A 24,781-nucleotide genomic window follows, 5' to 3' on the forward strand; every position below is an offset into this window, starting at 1 on the left:
TTGACAGTTATCTTGATAAAACAAAAACCTTTTTTTAAGACAGTTTTTTGTAAATATTGTCAAGAACAATACAGTATTTTGAAGACAGCCTTGTGGTTATGAGCTTACAGAATTAAGTTTTAGTTTAACATCATACATTAAATTTTGACCTTACAAAACCTTTAATGTACTTTTTAGATTTTAGTCAACTTAATCACTTACATAAGCATTTATAAGCTCCATCTTTTTATGACAATTTACTCTGTACCTTTATGACAACTTATTTAAAACCTTTTTAACTTGGAGCCTTATATTTGCATGAAAAAAACAGAAAGAAAACAACCTTAAAATTATTTTTATATAAAAACAATTTATAGAACACACATATATTATGAGAGAATTAAATCCCAGATTTTGTTTATGACAGAGTAAAACAGGCTAAGGTCAAATTTCAAGATTTCCTACCGTAGGCTGTGGCTCCCCCATCCCCACAGCCCCCTTTTTTTTCTCCTCTGGTCTGAACAGACGTGTTAACCCCTGAATGCCTGCATCTTAGGGAGACCTGATTGAAATAAGTTTGAAAACTGATTTTCTTAAAAATAGCAGTAGCACAGAATAAAAGTAACAATTTTTACATTGACTCTATAATAAGAACCATCCTCAAGATGCTTACATATTCAAATATAAAAAGCGTAGGCAGTTTATAACAGAGATCTTTAACACAATCACCCTGGTTTTTCGTTATCTTGAATATCACATTAACCTTGTAACAGCAGTTTAAGAACTATTTTGAAGATGTTTTACACACACACACACACACACATTTTATAAATTAAGCATGCCAGAAAAAAATGTCAACTTAAGCACATATAAGATGAGCTAGAATTTCAGGAGCAAATTAAATTTTGCCCAATATTTTAATATGTTAATTTACAGTGCACTCTCAAAAAAAGTCTTTTAAAATTATACCCAGAGGCCATCTGGTGGAATGGTAGATGATGCATCTGTTCTCTTGTGAGTCTCCCTCTTTGAATTTTTGTTATGCATCCCTTGTGGCTAATTCCTGAGAAGCTCAACACCCCCCATCCTGAAGTTTTCTTGAATTTTACCCAAAATGCTTTCTTTTCACTTGTATTGTTCCCCATCTGATCCATCTTGCTGGGAAGAAAGCCCCATAGGTGATCAACCTCCATAATTCCCAGAGATGACTCACACACTTTTGCTCCATTCCCTAAAACTGAGAGACATGATTTCACCCCAGATAGGGTTACTGTGGTGTCTCTGGGATTTGATCAGTCTTCCCTTCTGCCTCCTAAACGCTAGACAATTATTTGAACCCAGGTACTTACCAGTCTGATGGGCAGGGCTCCCAATTGGTTCCCAAGTCTTCTCTGAGTTCCTTTGTGCAACAGACTGGCTCTCCAGTGTGCTGAGAGAGGCGAGTCCCTCCGTCAAATCAACAGGTCCACTGGTGCCTGGTGGGATGCTCTCACAATGGCAAGGGGTACCAAGTCCCAGTAATGAGGAGATGAAAACACTATCTCCAAACCCTGGATGAGACCTAGAAATGTTGCAGGATACTCAATAACAAGGAAATGGGACACCACAGCTTTTCAGGAAGCAACATTTATTAGCATGCCAACAGCGGCTCAGCGTATTCACATTTGAAGGCATGTTGGGGCCCACTTAGCTATTTTCCTGGGATTTACTATATCTGGTAGTCACCTTGGTTTCCTCACTCTGAGTCTACAAGGAGCTTTCTGGTAGCTCTGCAAAGTTGGAAGCTTCTAGCTAGCTCTGCAATGTTTCCTGTAATGGTGACCACATCCTGTAGGGGGCTGGGGGACAAAGTCTGTAAGTATTTAACCCAGATCCTGACACAGATTGGGACTCAAGGGCTTTGAGAAATTATCTCCCCTGAGTTCAGTAGCATAATAAACTTCCTGCTTCCTGCAAAGTGGTGACTTTTTTTCCCTTGCTGTTTCACACAGCAGCTGAGCCCCAAGAGCAAAAGGGCTCTACCTTATATACCATTTTAAGCAGGTTACAGAAGTCAGAAACAAAGTTTAATCCATATATGGTTACTTACTATTTCATTGGCTAGATTTTTCTCAGTGCTAAGGTACCTTCCTCAGATTCCTTAAGTTTTATCTCCCTGCTATGACAACCCCTCCTCCTCCCTGCCACGCCCCCTATTGCATCAGGACACAGACTTGCTTGCTTGTTTTCTGCCCCTGCTATACTGTTTTTAGTTAATCCATAGGCCCAAGTAAGGAGTCAGTGCTTTTCATCAAAAACAGTTGAAGCACACTTTGCAGAAGAAGCTTTAAGACTTTTTAAAACTAGAAGAGGACTGGTGGAGTGGCTCAAGTGGTAGTGCACCTGCTTAGCAAGTGTGATGCCCTGAGTTCGAACCCCAGTTTGAACTAAAAAAAATAAATAAATAAAATAAAACTAGAAAAGGTGGAACATACCAATATTTGATAACAATTTAGGAATTTGTAAATCTGTATTAATAAATAAACATACACATCCTAAATTAGATTTCTTCCACATCAACAGAAGCTCTATTTCTAAAACAGTTGTCATAAATATCACTACATATCTTTAAACATGGGTGAAAATTATTTTTAAGTTTCAAACATTTAAGGCTATTTTGAATTTTTTGGAAACTTAAAGGAATAAATTCTTATTTTAAATGCATAGCGTAGACATACATGAATACACAACTTTTTTTTTTTTTTTCATTTTTCTTTTATTATTCATATGTGCATACAAGGCTTGGTTCATTTCTCCCCCCTGCCCCCACCCCTTCCCTTACCACCCACTCCACCCCTCCCGCTCCCCCCCTCAATACCCAGCAGAAACTATTTTGCCCTTATCTCTAATTTTGTTGTAGAGAGAGTATAAGCAATAATAGGAAGGAACAAGGGGTTTTGCTGGTTGAGATAAGGATAGCTATACAGGGCATTGACTCACATTGATTTCCTGTGCGTGGGTGTTACCTTCTAGGTTAATTCTTTTTGATCTAACCTTTTCTCTAGTTCCTGGTCCCCTTTTCCTATTGGCCTCAGTTGCTTTAAGGTATCTGCTTTAGTTTCTCTGCATTAAGGGCAACAAATGCTAGCTAGTTTTTTAGGTGTCTTACCTATCCTCACCCCTCCCTTGTGTGCTCTCGCTTTTATCATGTGCTCATAGTCCAATCCCCTTGTTGTGTTTGCCCTTGATCTAATGTCCACATATGAGGGAGAACATACGATTTTTGGTCTTTTGAGCCAGGCTAACCTCACTCAGAATGATGTTCTCCAATTCCATCCATTTACCAGCGAATGATAACATTTCGTTCTTCTTCATGGCTGCATAAAATTCCATTGTGTATAGATACCACATTTTCTTAATCCATTCGTCAGTGCTGGGACATCTTGGCTGTTTCCATAACTTGGCTATTGTGAATAGTGCTGCAATAAACATGGATGTGCAGGTGCCTCTGGAGTAACAGTCTTTTGGGTATATCCCCAAGAGTGGTATTGCTGGATCAAATGGTAGATCGATGTCCATCTTTTTAAGTAGCCTCCAAATTTTTTTCCAGAGTGGTTGTACTAGTCTACATTCCCACCAACAGTGTAAAAGGGTTCCTTTTTCCCCGCATCCTCGCCAACACCTGTTGTTGGTGGTGTTGCTGATGATGGCTATTCTAACAGGGGTGAGGTGGAATCTTAGTGTGGTTTTAATTTGCATTTCCTTTATTGCTAGAGATGGTGAGCATTTTTTCATGTGTTTTCTGGCCATTTGAATTTCTTCTTTTGAGAAAGTTCTGTTTAGTTCACATGCCCATTTCTTTATTGGTTCATTAGTTTTGGGAGAATTTAGTTTTTTAAGTTCCCTGTATATTCTGGTTATCAGTCCTTTGTCTGATGTGTAATTGGCAAATATTTTCTCCCACTCTGTGGGTGTTCTCTTCAGTTTAGAGACCATTTCTTTTGATGAACAGAAGCTTTTTAGTTTTATGAGGTCCCATTTATCTATGCTATCTCTTAGTTGCTGTGCTGCTGGGGTTTCATTGAGAAAGTTCTTACCTATACCTACTAACTCCAGAGTATTTCCTACTCTTTCTTGTATCAACTTAAGAGTTTGGGGTCTGATATTAAGATCCTTGATCCATTTTGTGTTAATCTTGGTATAGGGTGATATACATGGATCTAGTTTCAGTTTTTTGCAGACTGCTAACCAGTTTTCCCAGCAGTTTTTGTTGAAGAGGCTGCTATTTCTCCATCGTATATTTTTAGCTCCTTTGTCAAAGATAAGTTGCTCATAGTTGTGTGGCTTCATATTTGGATCCTCTATTCTGTTCCACTGGTCTTCATGTCTGTTTTTGTGCCAGTACCATGCTGTTTTTATTGTTATTGCTTTGTAATATAGTTTGAAGTCAGGTATTGTGATACCTCCTGCATTGTTCTTTTGACTGAGTATTGCCTTGGCTATTCGTGGCCTCTTGTGTTTCCATATAAATTTCACAGTAGATTTTTCAATCTCTTTAATGAATGTCATTGGAATTTTGATGGGAATTGCATTAAACATGTAGATTACTTTGGGGAGTATCGACATTTTTACTATGTTGATTCTACCAATCCATGAGCATGGGAGATCTCTCCACTTTCTATAGTCTTCCTCAATCTCTTTCTTCAGAAGTGTATAGTTTTCCTTGTAGAGGTCTTTCACATCTTTTGTTAGGTTTACACCTAGGTATTTGATTTTTTTTGAGGCTATTGTAAATGGAATTGTTTTCATACATTCTTTTTCCGTTTGCTCATTGTTAGTGTATAGAAATGCTAATGATTTTTCTATGTTGATTTTATATCCTGCTACTTTGCTATAGTTATTGATGATGTCTAGAAGCTTCTGAGTAGAGTTTTTTGGGTCTTTAAGGTATAGGATCATGTCGTTTGCAAATAGGGATATTTTGACAGTTTCTTTACCTATTTGTATTCCTTTTATTCCTTCTTCTTGCCTAATTGCCCTGGCTAGGAATTCCAGTACTATGTTGAATAGGAGTGGAGATAGTGGGCATCCTTGTCTGGTTCCTGATTTTAGAGGGAACGGTTTTAATTTTTCTCCGTTAAGTATAATGCTGGCTGTAGGTTTGTCATATATAGCTTTTATAATGTTGAGGAACTTTCCTTCTATTCCTAGTTTTCTTAGAGCTTTTATCATGAAATGATGTTGGATCTTATCAAAGGCTTTTTCTGCATCTATTGAGATGATCAAGTGGTTTTTGTCTTTGCTTCTGTTAATGTGGTTTATTACGTTTATTGATTTTCGTATGTTGAACCACCCCTGCATCCCTGGGATGAAGCCTACCTGGTCGTGGTGGATAATCTTTTTGATGTGTTGCTGAATTCGATTTGCCATTATTTTGTTGAGGATTTTTGCATCAATGTTCATTAAGGAGATTGGCCTATAGTTCTCCTTTTTGGAGGTGTCTTTGCCTGGTTTTGGGATAAGTGTAATAGTGGCTTCATAAAATGTGTTTGGCAGTTTTCCTTCCCTTTCTATTTCATGGAACAGTTTAAGGAGGGTTGGTATCAGTTCTTCTTTAAAGGTCTGATAGAATTCAGCAGAGAATCCATCAGGTCCTGGACTTTTCTTTTTGGGGAGACTCTTGATTGCTGCTTAATTTCATTTTGTGTTATAGGTCTATTCAGGTGATTAATTTCCTCTTGGTTCAGTTTTGGATGATCATATGTATCTAGAAATCTGTCCATTTCTTTTAGATTTTCAAATTTATTTGAATATAGGTTCTCAAAGTAGTCTCTGATGATTTCCTGGACTTCCATGGTGTTTGTTGTTATCTCCCCTTTTGCATTCCTGATTCTACTAATTTGGGTTTTTTCTCTCCTCATTTTAGTCAGGTTTGCCAGGGGTCTATCGATCTTGTTTATTTTTTCAAAGAACCAACTTTTTGTTTCATTAATTCTTTGTATGGTTTTTTTGGTTTCTATTTCGTTGATTTCAGCTCTTATTTTTATTATTTCTCTCCTATTTGTTTTGGGATTTGCTTGTTCTTGTTTTTCTAGGAGTTTGAGATGTATCATTAGGTCATTGATTTGGGATCTTTCAATCTTTTTAATATATGCACTCATGGCTATAAACTTTCCTCTCAAGACTGCCTTAGCTGTGTCCCATAGGTTCCGGTAGGTTGTGTTTTCATTTTCATTGACTTCTAGGAACTTTTTAATTTCCTCTTTTATTGCATCGATGATCCATTCTTCATTAAGTAATGAGTTATTTAGTTTCCAGCTGTTTGCATGTTTTTTGTCTTTACTTTTGTTGTTGAGTTCTACTTTTACTGCATTGTGGTCAGATAGTATGCATGGTATTATTTCTATTTTCTTATATTTGCTGAGGCTTGCTTTGTGCCCTAGGATATGATCTATTTTGGAGAAGGTTCCATGGGCTGCTGAGAAGAATGTATATTGTGTAGAGGTTGGATGAAATGTTCTGTAGACATCTACTAGGTCCACTTGATCTATTGCATATTTTAGATCTTGGATTTCTTTATTGAGTTTTTGTTTGGATGACCTATCTATTGATGATAATGGAGTGTTAAAGTCTCCCACAACCACTGTTGAATACACAACTTTATATGATATTTTAAACTGTAAGTCATGCCATGTGAGATAAGGCATTTGGGGCCTATGCAGTCTAAAAGGTAATAACAACATTACCCATTAGGAGCCATAAAATAAGGCACACTTTTTCTTAGACCATGCATCAAGCATTTTAGTCAGAATATATTCATATACTGACAAGTCCATGTTAAAATCATGTCTACTCACAATTACCCACTTGTTTTGACATATAACTTCAGTAAAAAGGATGTGCAATCTTAAGCAATAAGAATAAAGAAATATATTTAGGCTGGTGTGGCTCAAGCAGTAAGAATGCCTGCCTAGTAAGAATGCCTGCCTAGCAAGCATGAAGCCCTGAGTTCAAACCCCAGTTTTGCCAAAAAAATATATATTTTTAGGTCCTCAGTAGATAAATGTAATGTCCATGTATTTTACATAAAATTATGAGGCAACATCAAAAGCTAAACACATTATCAACAGTAACATTTATAACAAAAGAATATTCAAATATTTCATACATGAATGAATAAATATTACAAAGCATGCAAATAGGTTTTTGAGTGTAGATGAACAATTTATTCAGCATTATTATAGAAGTAGAGATAAAAAGAGAAGACACTTTCAAACTGGAGTTTTGGACCCAAGGACCAAACTCCTGGGATTCCATATGTCAGGTATGGCCACTCACCACTTTATGCTAAATACAGAGGCATGGTGAAGGGAACAGAAAAGAGATTTATTACACTGCCAGGACATGCTATGGGAAGAAGCAGAATAAGCACTCAGCCCCGTCTTCATCCATCTTCATCCATCTTCAGGATACAGACACAAGTTTTAGCTTTAAATAGACAAAGAATTAGGGCAAGGGACAAACGGTATATGTAAATAGTCCCAGTCATGGGTGTGTTCTGGTTGACCATTAGCTCATCCTGAGTGTTCTGGAGAAGGGTTCCAGAGAAATTGTTATTACTGTCATTACTTGAGGGGACCAATCTGATTCCCACGAGATCATCACTCCTGCCCCAGGGAGCAGCCTCATCATTATAGGTACTTGTCTTCATATGGAGGGATGACCTGTTCTGCAAGACTCTGCCTTTCCTTAGGGGTAGCTTGAGCCTCACTTCCTCTCCATTTTGCTCTGTTCCTTGTCATAAAGATGTTATTGATCATTCTTATCCTTCCTTGATTCCAAGGTGACTACAGGAAAGAATGGTTCAGAGCAAAGGACAGTAAGTACTGAAATGCAGATGCCAGGCTTTTCTTCTGTTTTCAGTTAATTCATGGGCACAAGTAAGGAGTCAGAGCTTTTCAGCAAAAGTAGTTAAAGCACCTCTTACAACTTTGGATAATTCTGATTGCTTGATCAAGAAAGCAGTGTTATATGGCATTGACTTTAGGTGAGAATTTATTGAATGAATCCATATTGTAGAACTACTCAGGAACATAGTACATGGTATTGTCAAGATGTTAGGCAGCAGTTAGCTATTAGATAGGGAAATTATATACTGGTGATGAATTTTCTGTTAACAAAGATGTTTTTGCAACAATGTAATGATAGAAATATTCTCAGGATGGTAGGCAGCATCTTTCTGAAACTCCTATCCTCAAAACACTGAGATCTTCACAAACACAGCATTTGCACAGATGTCAGCATTTAAAGTAAAGCAGAAAAAGACACTATACTGAATGACCAGTTTGGGTTGGATCTGCGATGTACCCCCAAAGGCTTCTATGTTGAATGCCTTTTACCCAATGAAGAAAAATTCATAAGTATGGCTTTCGGAAAGTGATTAGATCATGAAGGCTCCGACCTCATCAGTGGATTATTTCAGTGATAGGTCCATAATTTGTCAGGCTATTTAGGGTGATAAAAACTCAGGAAGCAGGATCTACTTGAAGGGAGTGGGTCCTTGTGAGGCAGGCTAGTAATGGGGGAAGTAACGCTCCATGGGACTCCATCCTCTTCAGCATAAGATCACCCCATGCTGAATTCCTTCTCCCCACCCAGTACCACTGCTGGATATCCCTTCAGTTGTAAATTCCCTTTTAGTTATAAATCCTTTTTCCCCAAAAGACAAGTGAACCTCTTGGCTTATTCAGCTTGGAAAATAGCACATGCTCAGTTAAGGCAAATCTGACCTCAATTTGACCTCTTAGTTAAAGCCCTCTACTTAAAACCTTCTGAATATTGGTCATATCTCATACATATAATTAAAGACCTTGTCAAACAAACCTGTTACTCACCATAGGCCATCCTTCAATGACTGTCCAGAATTTTCTCCCTGTTTGCTCTTACAACTTATAAAATGTCCTTTGAATAAAGGTTAGCGCCTCTGTTTCACCTGGCCAGAGCCCACCACTCTTTTTTTTGTGGTGCCTATACTTTCCTTTTCCTTTCAATAAAACTCTACTATGGCTTTGCAATCTGTGTCTCTGCCTAGTTCTCTGTTCGAGAGACTCAGAGCCTGAGATCTTGTGGACCAGGGTCTTTCAAAGACCACCCATGTGTTAACACTCGGCGGACACTTTCCTGTCCGCCAAGTGCCTTCCTCTCTCTATGTTTGCTTCTGGTTGCTTGAGGTTAGCTACCTTCCCTGCCACATACTGCACGCACCATGATATTCTGCCTCACCTCAGGCCCAATGCAATGGAGCCAGCATTATGGGCTGAAGCCTCTGAAACTGAGCCATAATAAATCTTTCCTCCAAGTTTATTTTATCAAGTACTTTGTTATAGTGATGGGAAGCTGACTGACACAGCCAATGAATTTGTCAGACATGAAAACATACACTAGTATAAAAACTAACTCTCAGAGAAAACAAAATCAAAACCAAAATAAAGGTTTATCCTAAAAGAAAGAAGAAATTTATTGGATTATAATAATTAATCTGGATACAGATGAGTGAGATATAAGTCTGCACATATTATTTATTTAAAACAAGTATTGTTTATCAACAGAGAGTTTTTCTGCTAAGACCCTCCTTGTATTTGAGCTTCTCAAAATTCTTAGTGATGTTGCCTGAGACCAGAATTCATTTACATGTCTCTTAAGTAAGTGTTTTTGCAAAAGAATGTTCTTTTATTCCAAGGAAGCAGACCTCTAAGTACTGTTTAGCATGAAAATAGAGTTAAAGACAAACTCCATTATAAAGTCTGAGCAAGGGCAAACACAGAAATTATAGTCTAGAAGGCAGTCCAACACCAGAACCAACAAAGTGTAGACAAAAACAAGAAGGGACAAAGAAGTGTGAGCTGAAGTTCTCTGAAGAAACTGCATCTGTATAAAATATCATGCAAACTGCTTTGAGCCTAACAGACTAGAACATCATGATTGTGGAGAGGTAGAAGGTCGTGGGTTGAGAACCAAAATTGTTTTGGGCTATCAGGCCCTTTATTAGCAATTTACTACCCACCTCTGTAATCTGACCTAACACCCTCATGACTACTAGATAAAACTCTTGGGGTGCATCACTAAGCTTCACAGTCCCCTCCCTCCCCCAAACCAAAAGCTAAGAATATTGTAAGATAACATCTGAAACCTAGTGAACAGATTTCTGTGACCTGCCTATCTGATGCACATTACAATTACAATTACAATGTAATTGGTAAATGTATTTATTACTTTCTTTTGTAGTATGTTTGTAAAAGCTCATGTAACCTCTTCCGTTGTGTAACATGTCATTCGAGGTCACTTGAATCTGTGTTCCCACACCGTGGTCACTTACATTTGGCTCAGAATGAAGTGTTTTCTTACTTTCTTTAAAGCAGAGTTGTTATTTTATTTGGACAGATGGAATAATGTTTTCCAAAGGACGTTGTCTGGGCAGAGATCTATCGCAAGTTTATTTAAAGGCCCAGAGTCTGTCCCAAAGAAATACTTCTAGTGATTAAAATAGTTCTTTTATTGGCCTTTGGTAAATTCTCAGAACATAACCATTTAATTTTGTTAAGAAAAATTCTGGACAGAACTGAAATATTTAACAATATTGTGCATGTACATATATTTTTCCTTCCTAATAATGTTCTCATCTCTACATATAGTCATCAAAAATGTTTACTAACAAAATGTCTTCATTTCGTCTGGAATTCATTTAAAATATAAAGATGAGCTGTATGCCCACTGCTCATGGTTGTAATCCTAGGTATTTGAAAGGTTGAGATAGGGAGGGTCACAGTTCAAGGCCAGCCCAGACAAATCGTTCATGAGCTCCCATCTCCAAAATAACCAGAGCAAAATGGAGTAGAAGTGTGGCTCAAGTGGTAGAGGAAGTGCAAAACATGAGTTAAAACTCTAGTCCTACCAAAAAGAAATCTATCTATCTATAGATAGATAGATATATGTATAAAATGATAAGAGTCTAATTTGATTTTCTGTGGGATTATCTCTGAGACTTAACCTATTCAATTCAATGTTTTGCATTATCAATAAATTCTTACATATGTTATAATATATTTCTAAATCTCCTTCCTACAACTTTCTAGCCTCTGTACCACATTACTTCAATTGGAGTGGCTTTAAAATATAATCGCATATTATATTTTAATAACCTCATTGTTTTTAACCCTATGTTCTTTTCTTACTTATTTTTACAGCTAAACCTTATTAACATTTAATTGAATTCCAAAATATAAAAAAATTGTTCCTTTCTAAACTGTACTTATGTTAATTTTATATCTTAACTTTGGGAAAATTTACATATTTATTGAAAATCCATCCCACTCAAAAAAAATTACTAGCTTTCCATTTTTATATACTGTTTTGTCTTTCAATAAGATGTTTATGACATTTTTGAGATTATGTATTTTCTATTACAATGTTTTACTTATTATTTTTCTACAATTTTGATTAAAAGATTATTTGTTCAAAATCCTAAGGATTCTTACTATTTTACCATATTTTTTTCCTACTCATCTTGAATTTAGCCACAAAGTAATATTTTCTTATTTAAGCATTAAAGTTTTATGGATCTTTGTTCCTAACACTTGTGCTTAACATTTATATTTCACTAATATACGATATTACATTTTTGCTGGTATCCCTTTTCTATCCTTATAAAATTAAGAAAATTCCATCTTTTGTATTGCTGACTATACCTTAAATAGTTTTTGCATTTCTAAAACTCCATTGATTCACCATCACAGCTATAATTCTAGCACTCTGTAGGCTGATGCAGGAGGATCTCAAGTTCCAAGCCAACCTTGGCTACTTATGAGACTCTGTTGTGAAATAAGTGAATAAATAATATAAAATAAAAACTGAAATAAACAAAATCCATTGGATGTGAGGTAGAATTCTGTTGTGAAACAGTTTGGTGTCAGAGACTGTTTTATAGCTGATTTTAATTATCTTCCCATTTTAAGGTTTTCACAGGCTTCTTCATTTTCTTGTGTATATTTTAGTAATTTAAGTTGAACAAGAAAACCAGCCTTGCTCTTTGGGCATTCTTTTTTTTTTCCTGTCTAAAGAGTTGAGCATAGTAATTCTATTTTGCTTTTGAAGATGTCTTTCTTTGGTATAGCAAATCTGCATTGTTTCTTCCCCTTCCTTCTTTTGTGCAATCACGTGCAGTTCATCTATATCTTTTCAAAAGAAAAGCATTGTATTCAAGCAAGTTTTGTGCTGCAGTTGGTTCTTTCCTGCTTTATTATCTTTGGCTATCTGCTGAGTAATCTCTTGTTTTTTGGTTTATATTTAAGAATTTTAAACGTGTAATTTCCTTTATTTCTAATAATACTACAAATTATGGAAAGTATTTACATGATACATTTTCCTAGGAGTACAATTATGCAAAATTATGCAATAACATATGCCACTTTTCATTGCTTTCAAAATAATTGTATTTCAAAAATTTTTTCAGAACAATTTTTATTTCTATTTTGATTCACATATGTCACTTGATATATTTGATTAACTACTTCTTAATTTCCAATGTTTCAAAAGTTATATTTAATGATATCTAGCTATATCCTGAGAATAAAGTCCATACCTTTTCAATTTTCTTATTTGATAAAGACATACTTTGTATCCAGCTACAATTTCCAGTCTTTTTCTCATTGATGTGCAGGAGTTTGTTTTATATCATTCATAGAAACTATATTATATAAATAAAATACAAATAGCTTCTCCCACTTTGTAGCTTGTCTTTTTACTCCCTTCTTTTTAAACTTTTTAATTAAATTTCATATTTTGAATAATGTATATTCAAATGCAACTGTAAGAAATAATAGATACCCTACATGCTCTGCACTCACTTTCTCCCAAAAGTAATGTCTCACAAAAAGTTGTTCTTGTACAGCCACACTCACTTCCTTTCCTTCTCTTTCTACCCCACCTTAAGTACTGGCAATCACTAGTTCTCATTCCATTTCTACAATTTCATCATTTCAAGAATGTTATATAGCCGGGCGCCAGTGGCTCACACCTAAAATCCTAGCTACTCAGGAGGCAGAGATCAGGAAGATAATAGTTTGAAACCAGCCCCAGGCAAATAGCTCACAAGAGCCTATCTCAAAAACACCCAACACAAAAAAGGGTTGGTGGAGTGGCTCAAGATGTAAGCCCTGAGCTCAAACCCCAACACCACAGGAAAAAAAAAAAATTATAGATGGAATCATATAGCATGTAACCTTTTGACTTTGTACTCAGCATAATGCTGTGGTTATTTATTGAGGCTGCTGTGTGGATTACTAGTTCTTTTTATTGCTGAACAACATTTAATAGCATGACTGTACAACAGTTTAGGGATTTTAAAAACCATACAACCCAATGAAAGATATCTCCATTATTTATAGTTCAAGGCTATTAAAAATAAAGCTGATACAAATAGTCCTGGGTGGGGATTGTTCATGTAAAGATATGTATTCATTTATTTCAGATAAATGCCCAGGAGTTAAATTGCTGAGCTATTTAAGTACTTACATTTTTTTTTTAAGAAACTGACAAATTGTTCTCTAGACTGGCTTTACCATTTTACATTTCCATAATAATGCAGCAGTGATATATTTTATAACCCATGCTAGCATTGCATGTTGTCAATATTTTTTTTGTCTTTCAGAGAAGTACACATATCTAAGGTGCATTAGATATCATGTATGCACATGTATGGCTAAAGATGTTAAATAGTTTTAGGTACTTACATGCATTTTGTGTATTACCCTCAGAGAAATGTCTTCATTTCTCTTGCCTATTTTAAAATTGGGACTTTTAAATTTTTTATTGTTGAGTTTTGAGAGTTTTTTAATTATTTGAGATGTTAGTTCATGTGATTTTCCAATATTTTCTCCCATTTTGAAGCTTGCTTTTTTATCCTACTAAAAAAAATCTATGCAGAGGAAAAATTTACAATTTTGATGAGGTACAATTAATTTTTATTTCTATTTATGAATTAAGCTTTTAGTGCCTGGCACAGTAATTTTTGTTTAGTACAAAATCTCAAAGATATTTCTCCTTTGTCTTTCCATAAAAATTTTATAGTTCCATATTACACACTTCAAGATCTTCTTGTAGAAGGTAAGAGATGTCCAGTTACCTATGGATGTCCAATTGTCAGAAAAGTGATCTTTCTTCTATTGAAAAAGTTTTGCACCTTTATCAAGTAATCAGTTGGGCATATTTGCTTAGGTCAGTTTCTAGGTTTTCTGTTATTTATATATGTTGCTTTTTTTTTTTTTTTTTTTGCAGTAATGAAGTTTGAACTTAAGACTCAGTGCTTGCAGGTTTTTAGGGTTTTCTTTTTGAGACAGGATCTCACTATGTAGCTAAGTCTTGTCTCTAACTCCTGTCCTAACTCCTTCTTCTGAGTACTGGGATTAAAGTTACACCACCACGCTTGGCTCTGGGTTCTGTATTCTATTAGTCTGTGAGGTTATTCTTTCATCAATACTGTAATGTCAAGGTGTCAGCAGGCCTGTCTCCTTCCTGATGCTCCAATGGGCAAACTATTTCTTGCTTCCTCAAAGTACAGGTGGTTGTGAGGATACCTTAGCTTGTGGTTGCATCACTTTGATCTCTTCTTTCATTAACATCTGCCTTCTCTGCTATTGTCACCAAAATTCTCTCTGCCTTTCTCTCATAAAAACACTTTTGCCTACATTTAGAGATGACATGAATAATGCAGGAAAATCTCATCTCAAGATTGTTACATTAATTACATCTGCAAAATCTGCTTACCACATGTTACATTCAATGTTCCAAGGGATTAAGATCTGGATACATTTGGGGGTCTTAGTCTACCACATGGAATATGATTTGCATTACATACCACATAAGTAATTAATGTACAGTGTACCATTCAATAATTTTAGTAAATATACAAAGGTGTGCATCTACAAGTACAAAGTAGTAGATAGCTGGATTTTTTTTTCTTCTTTTTGGTAGGACTGGGTTTTGAACTCAGAGCTTCACACTTAAGATAGAACATTTTTTTACAATCCCAAATTGCAGTTACTCTCTCTTACCACCTTCAGTACCAAGCAACTCATAATTTACTTTTTGGCACTATAAATTTGATTCTTTTGATACAAGATGACACACAGGAATTTTTAGCTGTTGAGGGTTATTGGGTCCACTCTGAAATTGAAAGCAAAGGCGAATTCCAGCAGCAGAGATCAGAAAGATTTCATTTGTAGAGAAGAGAACAGAAAGGCTACATAAGGGCATGCAGCAGGACCCAGAAACTGTGGTCCACTGGGTTGGGTTGGAAATTTTGTTTTTATAGCCTTTTTTTATTGCCTGAGGGCGGAGATGTCTCTCAGTTGCAAGCAGACATTTCCTGGGAAGAAGAAGTGTCTCCTTGGCCAATTATCACATTTTGGGACCTCCTGCAGTTCTTCCTTCAAGTCCCCCCTCTCAATGATTGCCCTAACTGCTGTTAGGGATAGGGATGATGAAGCCTATTCAGTGTATACTTCCTGCTGACAGGAGGTGATAATGTTTATGTATGTGTAACAGGAAATATTGGTGATGGCACATACCCCTTCTTGTTTAGCCAAAAGAAAATCTAGGGCCAGGTGGTGGTCCATGACCATATAGGCAAGGGATGACAATGACCTTTGTATGTCCTTAATGGCAAGGCTTACCTGGTCTGAGGTGCTCTCTACTACTTTGTTAGGTTTGTCGTAGTTACATGATTGGCAATTACCCCATAGCTTATTCCAGCTAGGGCTGTAATCAATGCTGTTATCCTTAAACTATTAGAGTAATCTCTTTTTTGAGTTTAAAACTTCCCCTAGGTCATGTGGGGTGTAAACTGTCAGGGGCAGTTTGGGACCAGTTTTTGAGCTTTAGGCACTAGAAGACTAACTGTAGAGACTGCTCAAAGACATTCTGGCCATCCCTTGGCTACCTGATCTAATTCTTTACTTAAGTATCCCACTGGTTAGGGAGTGATGTCCTGGAGCTGAGTCACCATTCCCAGGGCCAATCCTCCCTTTTTATAGACATATAATTGAAATTTGTCCTATACCAGGAGATCCAGGGCAGGAGCTGTCATAAGGGCCTTTTTTAACTGGTAGAATGCATGTTTTCACTTGTCATCCCATTCAATAAAGGGCTGGGGATCTTTTTGTGCTTCCTTAAGAATTTGATATAAGGGCCTGGCTAGGTCTGCATATCCCAGGCTCCAAATTATACTGTATCCTGTCATCCCCCAAAAGGTCCTCAATTGTTTTAGAGTCTTAGGTAGAAAAAACATCAGAATCAGACAGATTCTGTCTTCTCCTTGAGCCCTCATTTCTTTTTCCAGGATATTGCACTTTGCCAAGTCTTGGGTTAGAACCACCCCCAAAGAGATGGGGCTGTCTCTGTATCCTAGGGGAGGACAGTCCAGGTGACCTGTGGAGCCTTTCATATGGGGTCCTCAAATGGTTGGATAGGTTACTTTTAGAGAATAAGGGAATGCAAAAGAAGGCATCCTTTAAGTCTGGGACAGAGTAGTAGGCAGTACCTAGGGGTATTTGGGCTAGAAGCATATAGGGATTTGGAACTATAGGGTGGAGAGGCACTACTGCTTCATTGATCAGGAGGAGATCTTGGACTAGCCTCCATTTGTTAGGTTCCTTCCTGACACTGAGAATAGCAGTATTACATGGGCTGGAGCATTTTATTAGCAGTCCCTGTCTCTTTAAGTCTTTGATTATAGGAATTAGTTTCCTCCTTAACTTCTGACCTTAAAGGATATAGTTTTTGATGGGGAAAACAAGAGGGGTCCTTGAGATGAATTAGGACTGGGACCGATATTTGTGCCCCACCCATGGTATGTCCATCCACCCACACTGTGGAGTCTACTTGTTCCTCTATCAGGGGCAAGCAAAAGTACTCTCCTGGGGGTAAAAGGAGCTGTACCCCAAATTTAGATAGAAGGTCTCACCCTAGCAGAGGAGTAGGGGTTTCTGGGACAAATAAAAAGGAGTGACAGAAGTGGAAATCTCCCCAGGAGCAGGCCAGAGGCTGAGCATAATAGTGCTCCAGGGGCCAGCCTGATATGCCCCAAACAGTAATTTTCTTGGAGGACCTGGGTCTGGGAGAGAAAGGAATAGCTGAAATGCTGGCTCAGTATTGATAAAAAGGCTGACCTTGTGATTTTCAATAGTAAGTATCACCTGGGGCTCCTCTGCTTTTATGGTGGTTACAGGAGCCTGGATGGGAGGCCCCAGGACCTGTCATTGTGTGGGAAGCTCTGGCCTCCCTGGTTCCCAGGGGAACAAAGGACAGTGTGCCTTTCAATGATTTCCCCAGCAAATGGGGCAGGGTCCCAGAAGTGGCTTTCTCCTGGGGTACTCCCTTCTAAAATGGCCTGTCTGTACATTGAAATCATGTCCTTGGGTTTGGACTCTGTCCCAGGGGACCCTCTCTGAGCACTGAGATCAGAGCCTCCTGCTGTTTATCCTTTCTCTTTTCCCTCTCCAGGTCATTCTTTTTTTTTTTTTTTTCTAAGTCCCTATTACAGAATACACATGTGGCTATATGGACCAATTGGTCTAGATCTCTGTTCCCTTCAGCCACCAGTTTTTGAAGCTTTCTATGAATATCTGGGGCTGACTGTGTTAGAAATTTATCTTTTAGGAATATTTCCTCCTCCTGTGACTCTGGTACAATGTTGGTATGTTTTTAAAAATATCCTTAAGTCTCTATAGGACAGCTGCTGGGGTTTCTAAGGGTCCTTGCTATACAATTGTGACTTGGGATTAATTAAAGGGTTTTATCTTGGCTCTCCTTAGGCCCTCAAGAATGCAGTGGATAAGTGGTTATGTGTCCATTCATCTTTATCATTTTCAGGGTCCAACTTAGGATCATACCTAGGCACTGCCTGATCTCCTGTAGGAACTGGGAATCAGGACTCTCTTTTAGGTATGCAATGTCTCTTTCTTTCCCTCTCCCTCCCCTTCTCCTCTCCCAGTCTGAGATAGGCCTGTAGGGCCACATTTATCTAAGTGATAATCATCCTCAGCTTTGGCGCCTGATCTAGTATTTCTTGTCTCTCCAGAGAAGTAAGATTTGATTTTTGTCACAGGGGAGTCCCCCTTTGACATTGTTGGAGGCCCTTGGCATTAGATGGCTTTTTAGGTTCTGGTTCCTTAAGGGAGTTTGGGGGCTTTTTGTAAAGGGTCACCATGGTCTGGGTATCTAGCCTGCATTTGCTTAGCCATTTTCGGTGGTCTCTTAGGAAAAAGAAAAGTTGAATATACAGGACTTCAGTCCACTTTTCCTCCTTTTCACAGAGCATATCTAATTGAAGAATGGTATTATAATTAATGTTCCCTCCTTTTGGCCATTTTTCCCATCTCCCAGAGGATATTGTGACCAGGCCTGGGTGCAATAAACTTGAGTTGCTTCCACTGAAGACTTTCTGGATCAAAGTCTTTCCAATGTTTTGGTAAGCAGGCAAGAGGGGATCCTTCGAGGATCCTGGAAGCTTGATTCCCCATCTAAAAAGGGAAGCAAGGGAAAATTGATCATCTTAACAGAGGTTTTCTCCTTTTACCTAGGCATCCACAGGTGAGGAGAGGGAGAGGGTGTTTACATGGGAGAGGACAGCCCTCTTTCTTGTGCTCTCCTGCCACTGCCACCTGTGGCGAAGGTCATGGGGAAGACAGTAGGTATATCCGGCTGCAGCCACATTGCTGGAGTGACCCTGATCAATTTTTTTGCGTATTTGCCTTGTGACCCAGGTACCTGGTTCTCCTCTATCAGCTAAAGGCTTATAATTTAAAAAACACTCTATCAAAGTAAACAAGAGGGCTTGCATTGCCAGAGGGAGGACCCCTGTGGAGGAGTGGTCAGGGACTTTTGATGAGGTAGACTTTTGTCCCCCTATATATCCTGTGAGACATATATTTTCTATGAAAAGAGAGGAAGTGTCTGAAGGCAATTTTTTTTTTTTTTTTACTGTGGTAAGGGACAAAAATGGAGGTCTCTATCTCCTTAACTCTTTCTCCCCTGAGGGCATACTACAGGAACCTTCTTAACCAGATCAACCAGATGCCTAACAAAACAGTTAAGCTCAAGTTAGAGAGTAGCACTTTCTGGTGTCTGTCATGCAGGATGTAGGAATCTCTTCCAGACTCAGCTGAAGGAAGAAGTCCACTGCTATCTAGGACAAAGGGCAAAGCCACTCATCCTGACCTACTTGGGAAAGAAGAAGAAGCTGAGGATTGGGGGAAAGAGAGTTCCTAGGCTCAATTCATGAGGGATTATTAGTCATCACTGCTGTCCAGGTCAATCCCACCAGAGGCAGTACTGGAGCCACTGGAAGCAAGGGGTGACCATCACTCTTGGGACATGGGAACTGTAAGAAAGTGTAGAGATCTGATTGTTTGTTTGCCAGAGATATCACTGGAGGGGTCCCATACTTAGCCACCTTTGGAGCCTCAGGGCAGATCAGGAAGTTGCATTGTTAGCCTTCAGGTGTCACCAGGGAGTTGCCCCAGCCAGAGCAACAATATAGCTTGAAGAGAAACTTTCTTTTCCACCAGCTGTTTTCAGACTTCCTCCTAAACAGGTCAGATCTGAAAGGGAGAGAGTTTAAGTTTAGCTCTGCCCACATAGCATTGGTGTAAGCCCCCAGCCAGCCCCACATTTCTTGGTTTGCCTGCCTTAACAGCTGTAAAGGGCTGGAAGCTTTTTCCCCAGGTTCCGGAAACAGAAAGTCTTCCTCACAAGAGAGAGAGAGAGAAAGTCAGCCTGAGAGATCCAACATAGCCAAGCTGTGGTGGAGGACAGCTTCTGGGTAATCATGGATACTTCCTTATCAGTCCCCTCCAGTTTGGCACAATCTGTACTGACCTCAGGTAAAGAAGTGTCCCTTCATAGGTCACCAGATGATACACAGATAACATACAGGAATGTTCAGCTGTTGAGGGTTCTTGGGTCCACTATAAGACTGAAAGCAGAGGTGGACTCCAGCAGCAGACATCAGGAAGATTTTATTTGTAGAGAAGAGAAAGGCTGTATAGGGCATGCAGTAAGACCTGGAAACCCATGGTCTCATGGGTCAGGTTGGAAATTGGGGTTTATAACCTTTTTTATTGACCCAGGGTGGAGATGTCTCTCACTTGTAAACAGATGTTTCCTGGGAAGGAGAAGTGTCTCCTTGGCCAATTATCACATTTTTGGATAATTTTTGGAAGGACTCCTGTGGTCCTTCCTTAACTTTCATGTATGGACTTTTCATATAAATGGAATAAAAATACAAATATAAATAAATGGAAGTAAAAATATATGCTCTTTTGAATCTAGCTTCTTTAATTTAGCATAGCCTTTCACATTCTTTCCTTTTTATTGATTAATATAATATTCCATTGTATTGATATATATCACATTTTGCCCATTTCACCATTGATAGAGATTTGTATAGTTTTCACTTTTGACTACTATCTAAAATGCTCTTATGAATGCTTCTGTACAAATCTCTGCACATTTGCTTGCATTTCTCTTTGATAGAAATCTAGTAGTGCTATTACTGAGTCATTTGTATGTTTAACATTTCATAAATCTATAAGTAAGCTGGGCACCTGTAATCCTGGCTACTTTGGAGGCAGAGATCTGGAGGATTGTGGTTCAAAACCAGACACAGGAAAATAGTTTGTGAGACCCTATCTCAAAAAAAACCCATCACAAAAGAGTGCCAGTAGAGTGGCTGAAGGTGTAGTCCCTGAGTTCAAACCCCAGTACTGAAAAAAAAACCCAAAAACTTACAAGCTGTTCTCCAAGATGGCTGCAACATTTTTCATTGCAGAGTTAAAGGAAGAGATTTCAAGTTCCTCCACATCTTTGATAAAACATTTTATTTGTTATTTTATTATATATGTCATATGTGTTGCTATTTTTCATATGAATTTCCTTCATTGCAAATGATTAAAGCTACTCCTTCTTCTGCTTACTGACCATTTTATTTATCTGTTTGTGAAAGGGCTATTCAAATACTTTGACCATTTTTAATCACTTTATTTGTTTTGTTATTGAGTTGTAAACATTCATTATAAATTCAAGGTAACAATCCTTTATCAGACTTATGATTTACAAATATTTTCTCACACTGTATGTTTTGTGATATTGTATTTTGAAGTAAAAAGTGTTTAATTTTTATGACAGGTAATTTATTAATTACTTTTATAGGATGTAATTTAGGGATATATCTTATTTATTATTTATTTATTTATTATTTGCCCAAACCTAGGTCACAAATATTTGCTCCTATATTTTCTCCTAAAAGTTTTAGTGTTTTAACTCCTACGTTTAAGTGTATGATATACTTGGGTTAACCTTGTATAGATGTGAGGGAATAGTCTACACTCATACGAGATTGTGGTCTGCTATGATTATGTTGCATACGTAAATTAGCATAATTGCCATCTTAATAATATTCTCTGCATTTTAGTTCTTTAATTCTTTGATTATTTCAACATTGCTATCTAATTTTGTCAGCTTTCTTCAGCAGTTTTGCTAAATTTATTCCTATTTAGTTTTTGTGCTAATATTACTAAGAAAATTGGTTCCTAATTTTATTTTTGGTTTATCCATTGTTAGTACTTAGAAATATAAATGTTTTTTGTCTATCAATCTTTCATTGTGCAACTGGGATAAAATGGTCAATCATTATGGTTTTGTTATGGATTTCTTTGGATTATCTAGGTATAGAATCATTTCATCTGTGAATAAGATGGTTTTATTTTTTTCTTTTCTATTTCAAAGGGCTTTCCTCTGCTACTTTTATTGTAAAGGCTAGATTCACTGATATAACATTAAACAAAAGTAATTAAGAATAGACATCCTCACTTTGTTCCAAAATTAGGGGAAAACATTCCATTTTTCACAATTAAGTATAATGCTGGTTTTATATTTTTCATAGGTACCTTTTATTAAGATGAAGGCATTTCTTTTTGTTCCAAGTATGTTGCAGATTTCCTTCCTGAGCATCATGTATTTTTTCAATGTTTTTACTGAATTTGTTAAGATGATCATGTGATAGAAAAATCATTAGCATTTCTATACACTAATAATGAACAAACTGAGAAAGAATATATGAAAACAATTCCATTTACAATAGCCTCAAAAAAAACCAAATACCTAGGGTAAACTTAACAAAGGATGTGAAAGACCTCTACAAGGAAAACTATACACTTCTGAAGAAAGAGATTGAGGAAGACTATAGAAAGTGGAGAGATCTCCCATGCTCATGGATGGTAGAATAATCACAGTGAAAATGTCAATACTCCCAAAAGTAATCTACATGTTTAATGCAATTCCCATCAAAATTCCAATGACATTCATTAAAGAGATTGAAAAATCTACTGTGAAATTTATATGGAAACACAAGAGGCCACAAATAGCCAAGGCAATACTCAGTCAAAAGAACAATGCAGGAGGTATCATGATACCTGACTTCAAACTATATTACAAAGCAATAGCAATAAAAACAGCATGGTACCGGCACAAAAACAGACCAGTGGAACAGAATAGGGGACCCAAATATGAAGCCATGCAACTATAATCATCTTGTCCTTGACAAAGGCACTAAAAATATACATTGGAGAAAAAGCAGCCTCTTCAACAAAAACTGCTGGGAAAACTGGTTAGCGGTCTGCAAAAAACTGAAACTAGATCTATGTTTATCACCCTATACCAAGATTAACTCAAAATGGATCAAGGATCTTAATATCAGACCACAAACTCTAAAGTTGGTACAGGAAAGAGAAGGAAATACTTTGAACTAATAGGTGTAGGCAAGAATTTTCTCGGTGGAACCCCAGCAGCACAGCAACTAAGAGATAGCATAGATAAATGGGACTTCATAAAACTAAAAGCTTCTGCTTAACAAAAGAAATGGTCTATAAATTGAAAAGAACACCCACAGAGTGGGAGAAAATATTTGCCAGCTACACATCAAAGGACTGATAACCAGAATATATAGGGAACTTAAAAAACTAAATTCTCCCAAAACTAATGAACCAATAAAGAAATGGGCAAGTGAACTAACCAGAACTTTCTCAAAAAAAGAAATCAAATGGCCAAAAAACGCATGAAAAAATGCTCACCATCTCTAGCAATAAAGGAAATGCATATTAAAACCACACTAAGATTCCACCTCACCCCTGTTAGCATAGCCATCATTAGTAACACCACTAACAACAGGTGTTGGCAAGGATGCAAGGGCAAAGGAACCCTTTTACACTGCTGGTGGGAATGTAAACTGGTACAACCACTCTGGAAAAAAATCTGGAGGCTTCTTAAAAATCTAAACATAGATCTACCATATGATTCAGCAATATCACTCTTGGGGATATACACAAAAGAATGTGACACAGGTTACTCCAGAGGCACTTGCACACCCATGTTTATTGCGGCACTATTCACAATAGCCAAGTTATGGAAACAGCCAAGATGCCCCACTACTGATGAATGGATTAAAAAAATGTGGTATCTATACACAATGGAATTTTATACAACCATGAAGAAGAATGAAATGTTATCATTCGCAAGTAAATGGATGGAACTGGAGAACATAATTCTGGGTGAGGTTAGCCTGGCCCAAAAGACCAAAAACCGTATGTTCCCCCTCATATGCAGACATTAGATCAAGCGTAAACACACAAGGGGACTGGACTTTGATCACAGGGTAAGGAGAGAGCACACAAAGGAGGTATGAGAATAGGTAAGAAACCCAAAAAGCAAGAAAGCATTTGATGTCCTTAATGCAAAGGAACTAATGCAGAAACTTTAAAGCGACAGAGGCCAATAGGAGAAAGGGACCACGAGCTAGAGAAAAGGTTAGTTTGAGAAGAATCAATTTAGAAGGCAATACACATGTGCAGGAAAGCAATGCGAGGAATCTCACTGTATAGCTATCCTTATTTCAACTAGGAAAAGCCCTTGGTCCTTCCTATTATTGCTTATTCTCTCTCTTCAATAAAATTAGAGATAAGGGCAAAATAGTGTCTGCTGGGTAGTGAGGTGTAAAGGGGGGAAAGGGAGGGAGTGGGGGAGGGGGGGTAGAGGGAAGGGGGGAGAAATGACCCAAACATTGTATGCACATATGAATAAAATAAAAATTAAAAAAAAAACCCTTGGTCCTTCCTATTATTGCTTATACTCTCTCTTCAACAAAATTAGAGATAAGGACAAAATAGTTTCTGCCTGGTAGTGAGGGTTGAGGGGGGAGAGAGAGGGGGTGAGGAGGTAATGGAGGGGATGGGGGAAGGGGGGAGAAATGTCTCAAACATTGTATGCACATATGAATAAAAAAATGATCATGTGAATTTAGTCCTTTATTCTGGTAAACACACCATTCAATTTAGGATGCTAAAAAAACATACTAGACTGCTTTATTGAACTGCATTTGGTCAGGTAGATATCATCTTTACACCTTGCCAGATTCTGTTTGGTATTGTTTATTAAGCATTTTTGTGTCAGTTATTAAGAAGAATGCTTTTCTTCAGGTTTTTTAATGATGTCTGTCTAGTTTTTGTGTCAGGGTAATGTCATTCTTTGGATGAGTTGGCAATATTTCTTCTTTGTTCATTTTCTGGAAGCACTTAACATATATTAGGTATTATTTTTTAAACATCTGGTAATATTTATTAATGATGTCATCTGTGTCTAGGAATGGTTTTTCAAAGCAACAATTCAGTTTTAAATACATATGTATGCAATTTACACACATGCATATATATATAAA

The 24,781-nt window shown here is 37.4% G+C and overlaps 1 long non-coding RNA gene across 3 annotated transcripts in view; it reads right to left on the reverse strand.

Annotated features, from left to right (window-relative positions):
- LOC141423288 (uncharacterized) overlaps positions 1-24,781 on the reverse strand; it is a 49,275-nt gene that overhangs the window by 2,656 nt on the left and 21,838 nt on the right. For 2 of the 3 annotated variants that reach the window (XR_012448021.1, XR_012448023.1), the window contains 2 exons: positions 19,466-19,613; positions 1,329-1,540 (listed from right to left, as the gene is read on the reverse strand). This is a non-coding gene — a long non-coding RNA (uncharacterized lncRNA). Of the gene's footprint in view, positions 1-1,328; positions 1,541-19,457; positions 19,614-24,781 lie in introns of all 3 variants that reach the window. The other variant, XR_012448022.1, reaches the window with a different exon arrangement.

The sequence above is a fragment of the Castor canadensis genome, chromosome 5 (genome assembly GCF_047511655.1).
Source record: "Castor canadensis chromosome 5, mCasCan1.hap1v2, whole genome shotgun sequence".
NCBI classification, from domain to species: Eukaryota; Metazoa; Chordata; class Mammalia; order Rodentia; family Castoridae; genus Castor; species Castor canadensis.